Source organism: Phyllobates terribilis, unplaced genomic scaffold (genome assembly GCF_046119375.1).
Source record: "Phyllobates terribilis strain yellow unplaced genomic scaffold, ASM4611937v1 Scaffold_2__4_contigs__length_985480577, whole genome shotgun sequence".
Taxonomy (NCBI): domain Eukaryota; kingdom Metazoa; phylum Chordata; class Amphibia; order Anura; family Dendrobatidae; genus Phyllobates; species Phyllobates terribilis.
Genome location: NW_027362762.1, coordinates 209,786,552 through 209,804,948, shown reverse-complemented (window position 1 = coordinate 209,804,948; position 18,397 = coordinate 209,786,552).

The following is an 18,397-nucleotide window of genomic DNA, read 5'->3' as shown; positions in this document are numbered from 1 at the left end:
AAGTGTTGACTGTGCAGACGGCACTTCCGTGCGCCAACTGGCGGTGTTGGAGCTCAGGGATAATACTGAAAACAGAGGAGCCAGAGGTGTAATTGGAGCAACTTTAAAATCTGTAGTAGTGAGAATGTGGACAGAGCAGGAGAAATTGCCGTCCGCACAGCAGGGGAACAGCTGACGTTACTGAACCCCAATAACACGGCAGCAAGTGTTGACTGTGCAGACGGCACTTCCGAGCGCCAACTGGTGGTGCTGGAGCCCAGGGATAAGAATGAAAACAGAGGAGCCAGAGGTGTAATTCGAGCAACTTTAAAATGTGTAGTACAGTGGATTTGGACAAAGCAGGAGAAATTGCCGTCCGCACAGCAGGAGAACAGCTGACGTTACTGAACCCCAATAACACGGCAGCAAGTGTTGACTGTGCAGACGGCACTTCTGTGCGCCAACTGGCGGTGTTGGAGCTCAGGGATAATACTGAAAACAGAGGAGCCAGAGGTGTAATTGGAGCAACTTTAAAATCTGTAGTAGTGAGAATGTGGACAGAGCAGGAGAAATTGCCGTCCGCACAGCAGGGGAACAGCTGACGTTACTGAACCCCAATAACATGGTAGCAAGTGTTGACTGTGCAGACAGCACTTCCGAGCGCCAACTGGCGGTGCTGGAGCCCAGGGATAAGAATGAAAACAGAGGAGCCAGAGGAGTAATTGGAGCAACTTTAAAATGTGTAGTACAGTGGATGTGGACAAATCAGGAGAAATTGCCGTCCGCACAGCAGGAGAACAGCTGACGTTACTGAACCCCAATAACACGGCAGCAAGTGTTGACTGTGCAGACGGCACTTCCGAGCGCCAACTGGCGGTGTTGGAGCTCAGGGATTACAGTTCAGGTGGTAGAAACATGAACAGAACAGGAGACCTGGATACTGTTGCCAACCAATTATTTATTCTGGAAGAGGACTGGCAAATTCATGAGAGATCCAGGCCTTGTTCATTTTGAGAAAAGTAAGCCGGTCAACGTTATCGGAGGATAGTCGCATGCGACGGTCTGTTAGTACACCACCTGCGGCACTAAAGACGCGTTCCGATAATACACTAGCAGCAGGGCAAGCTAGCACCTCCAGTGCATACTGACTAAGCTCTGGCCATGTATCCAGCTTACAGACCCAAAACTTGAAGGGAGAAGAGCCGTCTGGGAGTACACTAAGAGGGCAAGACATGTAGTCTGTCACCATCTGACGGAAACGTTGCCTCCTGCTGACTGGAGCTGTCTGTGATGGTGTAGACATTTGTGGCGGCGGGGACACAAAACTTTGCCACATTTCGGCCATACTGGTCTTGCCTTGTGCTGAGGCGCTGCTTCTGCTCCCTCTTTGTGCAGAGCTTCCTCCACTGCCTCGACGCACTGAGCTGCTTTGTAAAGCACTAGCAGCACTGCTCTCGGTTGGAATGGAGAACATGATGGAATGCACCAGTGCGTCTTGGTACTCCCGCATTTTACGCTCCCGGTTCAATGGTGTTATGAGGCTTTGTAAGTTGTCCCGGTAGCGAGGATCTAGGAGGGTGGACACCCAATAATCAGCCGTGTTGAGAATGTGGGCGATGCGGCGGTCGTTTCTGAGGCACTGCAGCATGAAATCAACCATGTGCTGCAGACTGCCAACTGGCCAAGAAACGCTGTCCCCTGCTTGAGGCGTGATCTCTGCCTGCTCTGCATCACCCCACCCTCGCTCTAGATACTGACTACTAGAGCATTGTGTACCTCCCTCCTCTGGACAGATGTCTTCCTCATCCATTGACTCCTCCTCATCCTCCTCACAAAGTGTCCCCTGCCTAGGCCTTTGTGAGGAACCACGTTGCGCAGACTGTAGAGAAGCAGATGGCATTTGTGACTCCTCATCCTCCACCTCTTCCAAAACCTCGTCCCTTAGTGCTTGCAGTGTTTTTTCAAGCAGGCAGATAAGGGGGATAGTCATGCTGACTAGTGCATCATCTGCACTCGCCATCCGCGTGGAATAATCGAAGGCACGCAAAACGTGGCAAATGTCCTTCATAGAGGCCCACTCAGTGGTGGTGAAGTGTGAACGGCGCGCACTGCGACTTGTTTGCGCCTGCTGCAGCTGGTACTCCATTACTGCTGCCTGCTGCTCACACAACCTCTCCAACATATGTAACGTTGAATTCCACCTGGTGGGTAGGTCACATATGATGCGATGTTCCGGAAGACATAATCGGCGCTGCAGAGCTGCAATGCGTGATCTTGCATTGCTGGAACGCCGCAAGTGAGCGCACTCTATGCGGACCTTGTGAAGCAGTGCATCAAGATCCGGATAGTCCCTCAAAAAACTCTGCACGACCAAGTTGAGCACATGTGCCAGACATGGGATGTGAGTGAGGTTGCCTAGGCCCAGAGCTGCCACCAGATTTCGGCCATTGTCACACACTACCATGCCTGGCTGGAGATTCGCTGGCACAAACCACACGTCACTCTGCTGCTTGATGGCATTCCAGAGCTCCTGCGCTGTGTGGCTTCGATTCCCCAAAGAAATTAATTTTAATACGGCCTGTTGACGTTTGGCCACGGCTGTGCTCATATCGGTCATCATAACAGGTAACCGTTCACGGGTCGATGTGGAGGTAGACCGTGACGGCTCCTGCAGCGCTGATTCAGAGGAACTGGAGTATGAGGAGGAGTCAATGTGTACAGACTGGATTCCTGCAATCCTTGGAGTTGGCAGAACACGTACAGCGCCACTCTCAAGATCTGTACCCGGCTCCACAACATTTACCCAATGGGCAGTGAGGGAAAGGTATCGTCCCTGTCCATGCTTACTGGTCCACGCATCAGTGGTCAGGTGGACCTTGCTACTGACGGCGTTTTGTAGCGCATGTTTAATTTTTCCCTCCACATGATGTTGCAGGGCAGGGACGGCTTGCCTGCTGAAATAAAAGCGGCTGGGCACGTTGTATTGTGGGACTGCCAATGCCATAAAGTTACGGAATGTGTCAGTCTCCACCAGCCTGAATGATAGCATTTCAAGGGCCAGTAGTTTAGCAATGCCAGCATTCAGAGCCTGTGCTCGGGGGTGGTTTGCCGAGTATGGGCGCCTTTTCTCCCATGCCTGTGCTAACGATGGCTGTAGACTGGCCTGGGAGTGTGAGGATGACTGGGAAAGTGGTGCTGTGGGTGGAATTACAGTGTGTCTCTGTACAACAGTGCCAGAGATTCTTCCATGGCGATCCTGTGAGGAAGCCGAACCAGCTGTGTGTGAGCTGGAGGAAGAGGCTACAACACGAGCTGAAGAGGTGGTAGGTGGCGCTGTAGGTTGGCCTAGGTCTTCAGTGTGTTTGTGTAACTCCACCACGTGCTTGGTCCGCACATGTTTCCACATATTTGTGGTATTGAGGTTGCTGACACTTTTCCCTCTTTTCACCTTCTGATTACACAGCTTGCATTTGACAAAGCAAATGTCATCTGCAACTGTGTCAAAAAAGGACCAGGCACTGCAAGTCTTGGGAGCGCCCGCTTTGGATTTTGGAAGAGCCATGCTCCTAATGGGTGCCGAAGTGGAGGCTACAGGCAACCAAGTCTGCCCCCTCCCTCTCCCTCCTTTTTGGGCCGTTCGGGGAATCTCTTTCTCAGAGCTGCTCCCACCACCTTCCTGTCCCTCACGCCATGATGGGTCAAGGACCTCATCATCTACACCACCCTCTTCAAACAACTGCTTCTCCTGGGTAGTCTCGACAGCACAGTACGCACCAGAAAGTGGCACCTGAGTCTCATCATCAGATGCGTACTGAGGTGTGCTGCTGACCATAGGCACTGGCCCACCCGCCTCTTCAGATTCAGAGAGACAAAACGGTTGCGCATCACTGCATACTACCTCTTCTTCAAATTCTCGAATTCTGCTTAGCTGGCCCCCTCTTTCCAAGCCAAGAGATTCAGAGAACAGAAGTAGAGATGGCTCCTGTCCAGGGCTCTCTGACTGCCTGGGCAATTTGGCAGGTGGTGAAGAGACAGATGGGTGCTCTTCAGTGCTCAGGACCTGAGAGGATCTGGAACTAATTGAAGTCGATGCGTTAGCTGCCATCCATCCGACAACGGCTTCAATTTGGTCCTCGCGCAGCAGTGGGGTACGGCTAGCTCCTACAAAGCTGCGCATAAAGGACTGTTCCCTGGTAAAACTGGGGGATGCTGAGTCACTGGTGCCCGCAGCAGGCACAGAATCCCCACATCCTCTCCCTGCAGGCACAGAATCCTCACGTCCTCTCCCTGCAGAAACTCCACGCCCACGCCCACGACCACGACCACATGCCTTACTCCCTGCCTTCTTCATCTTGGTAGACTGATAAAGATAGGCAGAAAAGTACTAAGGGCTTAGTGTGCTTATTCCTGAACAGCTGCTAACAGGTATAAGAAACACTAATTTTATAAAGTGTGGACTAGACTTTAATATGAGCTAATGTGGCCTACACAACTGTAAAGTGGAGTGTTTGGTGAACTTTATTTAGGTTTTTTTTGTCACAAAAAGACACTGGATGTGCCTAAAGATGTAATAACGATAGTATCACAAACTTTTTGTAGCTATTACAATGTAGGAAGGTAACCTACAATGCAATAGATGAGGCTGCAAAAAATAGGCTAATGCTAATCTGGCTGGGGCTGCAGGGCCCAATGCTGCAGAAAGGCTCCTCTATCTACTCCTATATAGTGTGTTTGGAATCAATTTAGCTGAATATGGATGGAACCACCACACTAATAGGAGATATCAGGAAAAATTATGAATTGGCAATAAAGGACAATGTATGAGGCAGTGACACACACTGAGTGCACTACAACCAGACGGGGTTGAAGCACACACTACAGGGTGAGCTGCACTCACACACCAGACCTTGCAGACAGCGATGAACAGTACAGATGCAGAGCACTGTGCACTAGTGCTGCAAGACGGAAAAAAAATTCTCTATCTACTCCTATATAGTGTGTTTGGAACCAATTTAGCTGAATACAGATGGAACCACCACACTAATAGGAGATATCAGGAAAAATTATGAATTGGCAATAAAGGACAATGTATGAGGCAGTGACACACACTGAGTGCACTACAACCAGACGGGGTTGAAGCACACACTACAGGGTGAGCTGCACTCACACACCAGACCTTGCAGACAGCGGTGAACAGTACAGATGCAGAGCACTGTGCACTAGTGCTGCAAGACGGAAAAAAATTTCTCTATCTACTCCTATATAGTGTGTTTGGAACCAATTTAGCTGAATACAGATGGAACCACCACACTAATAGGAGATATCAGGAAAAATTATGAATTGGCAATAAAGGACAATGTATGAGGCAGTGACACACACTGAGTGCACTACAACCAGACGGGGTTGAAGCACACACTACAGGGTGAGCTGCACTCACACACCAGACCTTGCAGACAGCGGTGAACAGTACAGATGCAGAGCACTGTGCACTAGTGCTGCAAGACGGAAAAAAATTTCTCTATCTACTCCTATATAGTGTGTTTGGAACCAATTTAGCTGAATACAGATGGAACCACCACACTAATAGGAGATATCAGGAAAAATTATGAATTGGCAAAAAAGGACAATGTATGAGGCAGTGACACACACTGAGTGCACTACAACCAGACTTGGCTGAAGCACACACTACAGGGTGAGCTGCACTCACACACAGACCTTGCAGATAGCGGTGAACAGCACAGGGAACTGTGCACTAGCACTGCAAGGCACAGTGATTTAGAAAGTAGCTTGGGTAAAGCAGTATAGAGCAAATAGGTAGCTAAAACTGTCCCTCAGAACAACAGCGTCCTATCCCTAACTGAATTCACAGCAGAGTGAGCTCAAAATGGCGGCGGTGGCTTTTATAGTGCATCATGACATCATTTCAGCAGCCAATCACAGCCATGCCATTAGTTAAGATGCCTACATGCCTAACAGGATGTGCCCACACTTCTTAGGATCCTCATTGGCTGAATAAAATGAAAATGTCTCATTGCATTATGGGAACTTCCGATTCCGGTATACGATATTGCAATAGTATCGGAATTAAGTATCGGAATTCCGATACCGCGAATATCGGCCGATACCCGATATTTCAGTATCGGAATGCTCAACACTATTCCTCATACAACTATTAATAACCTCACTGATAGCAGCTAGAGATGAGTGAATATTTCAATGTTCGGTTCGGATTACGATCGCCAATTTTGCAATATTCGCCAATTTATTCGTCAAACATATCCGAGCCCCATTGGATTCCATGGGCGGCAACACCAAACCATACACAACACCTTCAAATGGGCCGAAAAGCTGCCAAAACAGATCAAATTAGGAGCAGACTCCAGAAAAGTGGCATCAATTGACCCAGTGTACAAGTAATATAATTATTATTTATTATTATAGCGTCATTTATTTCGTGGCTCTTTACATGGGAAAAGGGGTCACTGACTGGTACAAGAGAAGAGAGGACCCTGCCCGTGAGGGTGCACAAACAATCTACAAGGGATGGGTGAGGATACAGTAGGTGAGGGTACAGCTGGTGATGCAGCGGTATGGTGGAGCGAGGGCTGCTGCAGATTGTACGCTTGTCAGAAGAAGTGGGTCATCAGTTTCCTTTTCAAGGTTTCCATGGTAGGCGAGAGTCTGATGTGTTGGGGTAGAGAGTTCCAAAGAAGGGGAGATGCACGGGACAAATCTTGTATGCGACTGTGGCAAGAAGAGATAAGAGGGAAGTAGAGAAGGCGATCTTGAAAGGATGGGACGTTCACAGCAGGTAGTAAAGGGAGATTAGGTCCCCGATGTATGGAGGAGACAGGTTTTGGATGGCTTTGTATGCCAAAGTTAGGCTTTTCAACTGGAGTCTCTGGTCAATGGTGAACCAGCGCAGGGATTGACAGAGGGGAGAAGCTGGAGAATAGCGGGGTGACAAGTGGATTAGTCGGCTAGCACAGTTTAGGATAGATTGGAGGGGTGCGAGAGTGGTAGAAGGGAGGCCACAGAGCAGGAGCTTGCAGTAGTCAAGGCGGGAGAGGATGAGGACGTGCACTGGTGTTTTTGTAGATTCATGGTTGAGGAATGTGAGGATTGCGGAGATATTTTGGAGTTTGAGTCGGCAGCAAGTGTAAAGGGCTTGGATCTGACGTTTGAAGGCCAGATCAGAGTCAAGCTTGCGGGACTGGGGAGAGTGGGCAGCCATTGACTTTGATGGATAGGTCAGTTGGGGAGGATGAATGAGATGGTGGAAAGATGATGAATTCGGTTTTATCCATGTTAAGTTTTCCAAATCTAGCAGAGAAGAAAGATGAAATAGCGGTAGGTCTGTGTGTCATCAGCATAGGGGTGAAAGTCGTGAGACTCTATAAGCTGTCCCAGGCCGAAGTTGTAGATGGAGAAGAGCAGGGGTCCTAGAACTGAACCTTTTGGGACATCGACACATAGGGGGTGAGATGAGGAGGTGGGGTGTGAGTGAGAGACACTGAATGTCCAGTCGGTTAGGTATGAAGAGATCCAAGATAGGGCCAAGTCTGTGAGTAGTGATGAGCGAATATGTTCGAAATCCGTTCTCAAATGTTAAGTTCGACACAAATGTGTCACATTTGGATTCGTGATCGGAAAGGCGAGCAAAATTTGTTAAATTCGGGAAAATCGGTAAAGTTCGGTGAATTTACGTGGTTACGTGATTGCGGGGCAACTTCTGCACTCTTTACAGCCTTGCTAGGATAGTGCTTGCGTATGATGAGCGGGGAGATGTGGCAGATGAGTGGGGGGGCTGGTGAAAGTTCAGAACAGGTCAGATCAGCGGCGCGCTGTTTTTTTTTTTTTTTCTTCCTGTAGGCGGCAACTTTAAGTCAGGAAAGCGCGGCTAGCCAATCAGAGCGCAGGAAGCATCCACAGTGTGCCAGACTCAAGGGTTTCTGCAATTGGCTGCTGAAATCACATGTCCTCTCCATATAAAAACCGGCCTTGTTCCCTCAGTGCCATTTTATGCATGTCACTGAATGAGATAGACGCTGCTGAGTGTGCTGTGTCCTCTGTAATGAGAGATATTAGCTAGATATATGGACGCTTCTGTGGAAGTCAGATAGTGTAGATAAGTCCTGTGCTGTTTATCTGTTCAATCGACTTGCAGCCTTTTTTTTTTGTTTTTGTGCAATTACTGACATTCTCACAGAAAGAGCAGGGTCTATGGCTCAGAACAGTGCTGTGCATCGGTTGTACTGTGCTCCATGCAGACCTTCAATCTATTTTTGCACTTGCTAATGTGATAAAGCAAGCAATAAAGCCCTTGTAGTGTTGAAATTCAGCTTTCTGCAGAGCTTGTCAGTGCAGAGTTTCTGAGTGCAGAGCACGGAAAATTTTTTTTTTCATTTGCTAATATGATAGTGCAAGCTGTGTTAGCCCAGTTTGTCATTTTTTTGGTGGATGAACTTCAGCTTTTCGCACAGTAAAAAAATAGATATTTTCTGTTGCTAGCCACAGTCCACCAAAGATTTTTTTTGTCTCGCAGACGTGTTACACTCTGCTATTAGACACCTAGTGCTTTTAGTGGCGGGGAAATTCAGCTGTGTTCAGAGCTTGTGGAGAGTCAAAAAAATCTGTTTTTACTGTTGCTAACGTTATACAGCAGCCTAGATCTGAGTTTGAAATAGTTTGGAGAATATCTCCTATGTTATACAGGCGTCATCCACAGTTAAAAAATACTTTGTTCGGTTTCTAACATTATACAGCAGGGACATCTCAGTTTTAAATAGTTTGGAGAATATCTCCCATGTTATACAGGCCTCATCCACAGTAAAAAAAATACTTTGTTTGGTTCCTAACGTTATACATCAGGGACCTCTCAGTTTGAAATAGTTTGGAGAATATCTCCTATGTTATACAGGCTTCATCCCCAGTAAAAAGAATACTTTGTTTGGTTTTTAACACTATACAGCAGAAACATCTAAGTTTGAAATAGTTTGGAGAAAATCTCCTATGTTATATAGTCGTCATCCAAAATAAAAAAAAATACTTTGTCATTTAGTGCCGGTGAAATTCAAGTGTGTGCAGAGCTGTTGCAGAGAAAAAAATCTATTTTTGCTTTGCTAATGGCGTGCTCCTACTACAGTATCTGAGCAACATGAGTGGGAAAAAGAGAGGTCGTGGTAGAAGGGGGAATAGGCTTGGTGTTCAAGGTATATGTGGGGTACAGCATAAGGAGAAAGGATTACCAGCTTCATGAATAGTTCAAAAAATAGGTTTCTTTATTGTGAAAAAAGCTCTTTAAAAACAGATTCCACAGCAATATGCCTTGTTGATAAGGGCCAGAATGAGCAGGTGCTCCAGTGGATGGCAAATGCTGCTTCAAGTGGCCTCTTCTCTTCTTTCTCCACCTCAACATCACACACAGTACAGTCCACAGAGGTGGCACCCCAATTACCCTTGCTTCCCCCCATGTCACAACTGTCCAAGCGCCCAACTGACTGTATCGAACCACAGATGGGCGAGTCTGTAGAACTGTTCACCCATTCTATACCATGGACATCAGAAGTGTACTCCAAACATTCACAGAGTCAAGAAGAGGAGGAAAGCATCTGCACAGATGCCCAAAAATTTTTTACGTTATATTCGGGCCAGGACGGCGTAGGATCCAAGCAGGTTCTTGACCCTCATTACCAGACGTTAACCACCAGGGAGGGAGGTGATCCTGATGAGACTCAGATACCTAAGGCTCATGCGGACTGTGCTGTGCTGTCAGGGCAACAAGAGGAGAAGGGTCACTCTGAGGGAGAGGAATGGGATAACATATTGGATGATGATGAGGTTGAAGATCCTACTAGGTGTGAACCCAGAGTCACGCAGCCGAGTAGGCGGAGGAGGAAAACGAGGAGGTTACCTTCCGCCCTACGGTGCAGACTCGGAATGATACAAGCACGAGGAGCACTGCATCCTTAGCCGCAACTGTGGTTGTGGCCAGCAGTGGTCGCGGGTCAACAGCTCGCAGGGATGGCAAGGGTTGCCTAGCCTGGGACTTTTTTGAGACCGCAAAGGATGAGCCAACTCACGTTATCAGCACACTTTGCAAGAAAAACCTCAATAGAGGGAAAAAGTGCAATAATTTGACTACTACATGCATGAACCTTCACATGTGCACACAACATGCGTTATGCTGGGAATCTAACTGCACTAAAATGCAGACCAGCGGACCTCAACACCCATCAGCTGCCCCATCAACCGCATCCACTGCTTCTTTCCCCTCCTCTGTTACTTTGCCAAGTATTGGCATGCAGGTCTCCCACCGCAAAACTTCTGGTTCTCTACCAACTTCAGTCAGGCTGAGTTAGAGCCCATCAGCTGTAATGGAAGCGGACATGCCTGCTATGTTTGTTTCACAGAGCACACCACACTCAATCTACCGTATTTCTCAATCTACCGTAACATCTACAGCTCACTCACAGCCCAGCAGTTTGTCCGTTTGACCGTACTCTGCCCTCTCTCAGCACCGCAGCCAGCCCTTGGTCCCACAGTTGTGGTCACGTAAAAGATTGCTTCATCCTACATATGACAAAGCTAAGAGGTTGAACTCCACCATTTAAAATCTGTTGGCCACGAAAATGCTGCCTTTCCGCCTGGTAGATACAGACGGCTTCTGAAAGCTGATGACTGTCACAATCCCCCAGTACCAGTTGCCCAGTCGCCATTACTTCTTTAAGAAAGCTGTGCCTGCGCTACACCAGCGTGTTGCAGACAACATCATCCGTTCCTTGACAAAATCTATATCTTCCAGGGTGCATTTCACCACAGACACCTGGATGAGTAAGCATGGCCAAGGGCGTTACATCTCACTAGCTGAGCACTGGGTGACTCTAGTGACTGTGGGAACAGGCGGGGAAGGGGCTGTTCCACAAATATTGCAATCCCCAAGGCTTGCAGAACAAACCACTGTATTTCACACTTCCTCCACCTCTTCTGTGTCCTCCACCACCTCTACGGCCTTCATCTGCGCAATCAACCTCTGCCTTAAAGAGACACGCGTTCCAACAGTGCAGAGCGAATTGAGACCACCTCCGTATTGCTCAGTCAGGGCTCACTCCAATCAGGCAGTCTTCAAATTAATATGCCTTGGAGATAGCAGTCATACTGCTGAAGAGTTGTGGACAGCTCTCCAGGCTCAGTTTCAGCAATGGTTGTCTCCGCTGAATCTGGAGCCAAGGAAGGCCGTGTGTGATAACGGTGCGAACCTGTTGGCGGCCCTACGCCGAGATGAACTCACACACGTGCCTTGCATGGCTCACGTCCTCAACCTGGTGGTACGGCGATTTCTCTGCCACTATCCCGGCCTGGATGAGCTGCTTCAGATAGTACGGAAGCTGTGTGCTCATTTCCCCCGTTCGCATCCCTCATGTAATTGACTTGCATCGATACAGAGGTCTTTCTCCATGCCAGTTAACAGGTTGATAAGCGATGTGCCGGCACGGTGGAATTCCTCTCTGCACATGTTGCAGCGACTGTGGCAGCAGCAACGAGTCCTGACACAGAATGTCATGTCGTATAGCCTAAGCCAATGCAGTACGGACGTGGGGCATATCACGTTTTCGGAGTGGGAACAGATTAAGGACCTCTGCACCCTTCTGCACAGTTTTGAAATGGCTACTAAATTAGTTAGCGCTGACAATGCTGTCATCAGCATCACTATTCCCGTCATATACTGTACATGCTGGAGAAGACTTTGAATAGAGTGCGGCAGGAGGTGGTTGTCCCAAAAGAAGAAGAGGATGTGGAAGGGATCAGAATGTCTCTAAGTTCCAGACTGTCGTCAAACAGGCAGCTGCCAAGTGACGGTGGCTTCCTGCGAATGAGGGGGTTTCGTGATACCAGACATACTGTTAGTGAAAGTGCAAGAGCCAAGGAACAAATGTAGGAGGAAGAGGCGATGGGCGAGCAACAGTCAGAAGACGAAGAGGATAATCATCCCCTATCTGTTGAACGTGGTTGGCAGGAGGGGATGGAGGAAACATGCATCAGTGTTACGCAGCCAACAATAGAGTCTGGCTTTGGACCACCTGGAAGAGCCCGACATATGAGTGCTTTCATGCTGCACTTTCTGCAACATGATCCCCATATAGTTAGGATTCAAAATAATGCTGACTACTGGGTTGCCTCTCTATTAGATCCACGTGATAAGAGTAAATTTTGCCAGATGCTTCCCATCCTGGAAAGGGACCCGCTAATGTTGGAGTATCGAAACAAGCTTTTAAGCAACCTTAATAGAGCTTTTCCCCAAGATAGGAGTGAGGCACACAGTGTGCATCGCAGCTGTAGTCTTTCAACCTCCGGCACGCCAGTTCGTCAATGCCAAAATATTAGCAGCAGCAGCAGAAAAAGTGGCAGAAGCAATTTCTGTGAGTCCTTTCACACATTTTTAGACCAGCTCGTGCACCAGCACAACAGAGTACAAGCCTGACACGTGGAGAATGACTGTATAGGATGGTGGAGGACTATCTAGAGCTCAATACGAATACCATCAGTGAGGATTTTGACCGTTTTACATTTTGGTCTTCAAAAACGGATGAATGGCCTGAGCTTGCCTGTCACCCCTTGGAGGTTTTATCATGCCCGTTCTCTCAGAATGTGTGTTCAGTGCTTCTTGTGGTGTCCTGATGGATAAGTGCACCCGGTTGTCCCATGAAAGTGTTGGCCGCCTAACTTTCATCAAGATGAACAAGTCATGGATCTCAAAGGACCTTTGCACCCCAATTGCAGATTGTACAGAGTAGGTGATGTTATAGTTTTTAGTGTGCTGCATTGATCTTGCGGAATTGCAGTCTGTGATATGGTTTGTGGGCCTGCTCTCTCTAAGGCTGAAGGTTTTAGGCCCTAATTTTTGGAAATGTGGGGAATCCTGATTGGGTTTCCATCTATTGGGCTGGCTGTAGTGGAAGAAGTGTGAGTCCCCATTATACTACTTATACTCTAGTGAAATTGATGCCACTTTGGTGGTTTTAGGCCCAAATGTTTTCAAATGGGAACAGTCCTGATTGGGTCTCCATCTACTTTGTTGGCTATAGGAAGAAGTGTCGTTCCTAATTGTACAATTTCTACTGTACTGAAATTGATGCCACTTCGGTGTTATTAGGCCCTAATTTAGGGAAATGTGAACACTCCTGATTGGGTCTCCATTAGTGTTGAGTGAGCACTAAAATGCTCGGGTGCTCGAAGCTCGGGCCGAGCTCACTGCGATACTCGGGTGCTCGGCCCGAGCAACGAGCCCAATGTTAGTCTAAGGGAGACCCCAGCATTTTTGTGGCGGCACCCCCGGCAGTCTGTAGAAAGCCTAAAAAGTGCCCAAAACGATAGTGACAGTGCTCAAATGACATGGGGTCAGCATGGGGATCGCCCCAGGAAGCATTTCTGACCCCCAGGTCACTGCTGTCAACAAAGTAGTCAGAGATATTAAGCCACTTTAACGGGCTCACAATAAAACGTTCAAAAACTAAACTGAAACTGTGAAATATGTTAAGCAACATCCTTTCCAGGGTAAAGACTTGTGTATAAGGTAAAATAAATAACCAAAAATAAAAATACTTCTCCACACCTTGGGCTATGTTCACAAGTAGCATTTTTTATGCGTTTTTGCACTTTTGTATTGCTTTCAACCGTGACAAATGCATTCACCGGGAAATGTCATTTTAACATTTTACAACCTTATCTGCCCATGTGCTGTGTGACACATGCATACAGTGCTGAAAAGACATGGGAACAGCATGGGGAAGACCCCTGGAAGCATCTCTGACACCCCGGTCACTGCCTAAAAGTGTGCCCATCAGAAGTGATCCTTGCCGCATCAGAAGATGCAGACTAGCAACTATCCCTGTGCAAGTCCTTGTCCCAGGGCAGTGTTCAATTGTACCTCCCCCATTCCTTGCAATGCAAGCGCAAGTATGCATCCTGCCACCCACCCACCCCCAGGCTGCAATATCATACTGCTTGCTTGCTTGCACTTGAAATTGGGCCTTTTAGGCATGTGGAGGCGGAATCTGGCCACCACGTCATGGCTGCGTCGGCGGCATGGTATCCATACTCAGTCCCCAGCCACCCGGCCGCCGGGTGTCCATGCTTGATCCCCAGCCACCAGGGGGCGGCCGGGTGTCCATACTCGGTCCCCAACCGCCCCGCGGCCGGGTGCCCACACATGGTCCTCAGCTGCCTGGGGGCGGCCAGGTGTCCATAAACGGTCCCCAGACGCCCCTATTTAAAGGACAGCCTAACCACAAACACATGAACAAGTGAATGTGGCCAGGGATGGTCCATCTCACTGATGCCTTCACACTGGGTTAATATTGTGGAAGCCGGGACACAGTTGGACACTGGGATGCAACACGTCCTTCATACATAGAGGATTGCGGGTCCTGGGTCAATCAGGCTTCAACACAAAGTTCAGAAGGTAGACAGCAGCAGTGGTCGGCCTCCTACACAATGAGTAAATTATTCATGATCATGAGGCCATCCATCTCCTTAGCTTTCTGTTCCTTGGAATGCAAGCGCATGTATGTAGTAGCAGCTAGGCCTGAGGTGGTCAGCGTTTTGGCGCATATTCTACCTTCTCCGAGGATTGCTGGATGTTTTCCTGCTACTATCCCAGTTCTATGACTCCCGTTATAGCAAAGCTTCAGGTGATGAATGATGGATGAAGTGGTGGCAAAGGAGAAAGAGCAGGAGCAACAGGGACCATTCACATCAATATCAGGCCAGTCAACCACACATGTCTAGTAGGATATGTTTCTGTACCAAAAGGAGCGGTTCGGCTACACAGTTATAGGGCATACAGTGAGTGCAATGCCTACCAAAAATTTCGAGGCACTCCAATGCCCCTTGGAAGTGACATGGAGGTCAGAGGGCCTTAACTAAACCGTTTCTTCCATTTATAGCAACTGGGTCTCCTGTACACTGTTGGCCTAAGCAGTGAATGGATTGCTTTCCAAAAATTATGAGGAACTGCAATGCCCCTTGAAACAGACGTGGATTACAGCGTACTAAAAACCTTCTACCCATTATTGGGGAGTGGGTCTCCCTTAGTGTTCGCCTATGCATTGAAAAGCAAAAGCTGACTAAAATTAGGAGGAAATGCAATGCCCGTTGGAAGAGTCGTGGAGGTTAGAGTTAATTAAAAACAACATTTCAATGCCCCTTGGAAGAGCTGTGGAGTTCAGAGTGGTTTAACAAGATGCTTTTAATGCCCCTTGATAGAGTCGTGGAAGTCACAGTAGCTTAACAAGACGGTTTTAATGCCCCTTGGGAGAGTGGTGGAGGTTACAGTGGAATAAAAAGACAATATAAATGCCCCTTGGAAGAGTGGTGGATGTCGCAGTAGCTTAACAAGACAGTTTTAATGCCCCTTGGAAGAGTGGTGGAGGTCGCAGTGGAATAAAAAGACAATATCAATACCCCTTGGAAGAGTGGTGGAGGTCGCAGTAGCTTAACAAGATGGTTTTACTGCCCCTTGGAAGAGACGTGGAGGTCACAGTAGCTTAACAAGACGGTTTTAATGCCCCTTGGAAGAGTGGTGGAGGTTGCAGTTAGAGATGAGCGGTGTTCGACTCGAACTGTTCGCCAATCTCAAATTCGAGCTCTTTTGGGCGGTGTTCGAGCCGTTCGGCGAACACGAACGATTTGAAAAAAATTCGGCTGTTCGAGGTTATGTTCGATAAATGTTCGTGCACCAAAATCATAACTGGATTTTTTCTCAGTAATGCTGAAAATTAATGTTAATACGCAGTTTGAGTGTACAGTGGGGTGGGGGGAGGGGCAGGGGATGGATCTCTGCAGGAATAATTAAGATCTCCATTTTTTTTCTCTTTCCCGCATTTACAGTGGGGAGGTGCAGTCTGTCAGCCTATCAGCAGCGCACACACGGAGCGAACTGCTTTTTTTCACACAAGCAAGGGCATGTGTCACTGGCAGTGTATGTCACATGTCCTTGCCCTATAAGACCCAGCCATTTTCCCCGTCGCCACCATTTTCTCACTGCTGCAGCTGCGTGTTAGACGGCACCCCTGTTGCTGTGTGCGCTATACTTTGGTAATTTCAAGCCAATTTTCGCACAAATCTACAGATAGCTTGGGAGTAGGGAAGAGTTGTGATTGCAGTCCTTTTAAGGACTAGGTTACATCATTTCATATGACTTTTATCAGGCACGTCTGTGCTCTTAAATAGATAGGTTGTGGGAGTAAAGACTAATTGTAATTGCAGTCCTTTTCAGGGCTAGGTTACATCAGTTCCTATCACTTTTTGCCAGGCAGGTCTGTGCCAGTGCTGTGCAAGTATTTTTCACAGCATTTGGCTAAATCTAGCAAAGCAAATCATTTTTGGCCTATTGCAGAGTGTGTTAGTCAGTGGAGTAGCCTATCTGTGTTGCAAGCTACACCACGTGTGTATAGACTACAAACCTAGTGCACCTAGTGAAGTAAAACGTTTTGGGCATAGCATCATTCTTTTAGTCCATCTATACTAACCTCCACCAGGTTGCAAATTCAATATAATATTTTTCTGCATCGAGCTCTGAAAAAATATTTAGTCTTCTAGCAGTGTGTGGGACTTGTTCTATTTGTCCATCTATACTGACCTCCATCAGGTTGCAAATTCAATCTAATTTTTTTCTGCATCTAGCTCTGAAAAAATATTTAGGCTTCTAGCAGTGTGTGGGACTTGGTATATTAGTCCATCTATACAAACTTCCACCAGGTTGCAAATTAAAAATATTTTGTATCTGCATCTAGCTCTGAAAAAATATTTAGGCTTCTAGCAGAGTGTGGGACTTGGTCTATTAGTCCATCCATACTAACCTCCACCAGGTTGCAAAGTAAAAATATTTTTTGTCTGCATCTAGCTCTGAAAAAATATTTCAGCTTGTAGCAATGTGTGGGACTTGTTCTATTAGTCCATCTATACTAACCTCCACCAGGTTGCAAATTCAATATAATATTTTTCTGCATCTAGCTCTGAAAAAATATTTAGGCTTCTAGCAGTGTGTGGGACTTGTTCTATTAGTCCACCTATACTGACCTCCATCAGGTTGCAAATTCAATCTAATTTTTTTCTGCATCTAGCTCTTAAAAAATATTTAGGCTTCTAGCAGTGTGTGGGACTTGTTCTATTAGTCCATCTATACTAACCTCCACCAGGTTGCAAATTCAATCTAATTTTTTTCTGCATCTAGCTCTGAAAAAATATTTAGGCTTCTAGCAGTGTGTGGGAATTGGTCTATTAGTCCATCTATACTAGCCTCCACCAGGTTGCAAATTAGAAATATTTTTTATCTGCATCTAGCTCTGAAAAAATATTTAGGCTTCTAGCAGTGTGTGGGACTTGGTCTATTAGTCCATCTATACTAACCTCCACCAGGTTGCAAATTAAAAATAATTTTTATCTGCATCTAGCTCTGAAAAAATATTTCAGCTTGTAGCAGTGTGTGGGACTTGTTCTATTAGTCCATCTATACTAACCTCCACCAGGTTGCAAATTCAATCTAATTTTTTTCTGCATCTAGCTCTGAAAAAATATTTCAGCTTCTAGCAGTGTGTGGGACTTGTTCTATTAGTCCATCTATACTAACCTCCACCAGGTTGCAAATTCAATCTAATATTTTTCTGCATCTAGCTCTGAAAAAATATTTCAGCTTCTAGCAGTGTGTGGGACTTGCTCTATTAGTCCATCTATACTGACCTCCATCAGGTTGAAAATTCAATCTAATTTTTTTCTGCATCTAGCTCTGAAAAAATACTTAGGCTTCTAGCAGTGTGTGGGACTTGGTCTATTAGTCCATCTATACTAACCTCCACCATGTTGTAAATTAAAAATATTTTTCATCAGCTTCTAGCTCTGAAAAAATATTTCAGCTTGTAGCAGTGTGTGGGACTTGTTCTATTAGTCCATCTATACTAACCTCCACCAGGTTGCAAATTCAATCTAATTTTTTTCTGCATCTATCTCTGAAAAAATATTTAGGCTTCTAGCAGTGTGTGCGACTTGGTCGATTAGTCCATCTATACTAACTTCCACCAGGTTGCAAATTAAAAATATTTTGTATCTGCATCTAGCTCTGAAAAAATATTTAGGCTTCTAGCAGAGTGTTGGACTTGGTCTATTAGTCCATCTATACTAACCTCCACCAGGTTGAAATTAAAAATATTTTTTGTCTGCATCTAGCTCTGAAAAAATATTTCAGCTTGTAGCAATGTGTGGGACTTGTTCTATTAGTCCATCTATACTAACCTCCACCAGGTTGCAAATTCAATATAATATTTTTCTGCATCTAGCTCTGAAAAAATATTTAGGCTTCTAGCAGTGTGTGGGACTTGTTCTATTAGTCCATCTATACTGACCTCCATCAGGTTGCAAATTC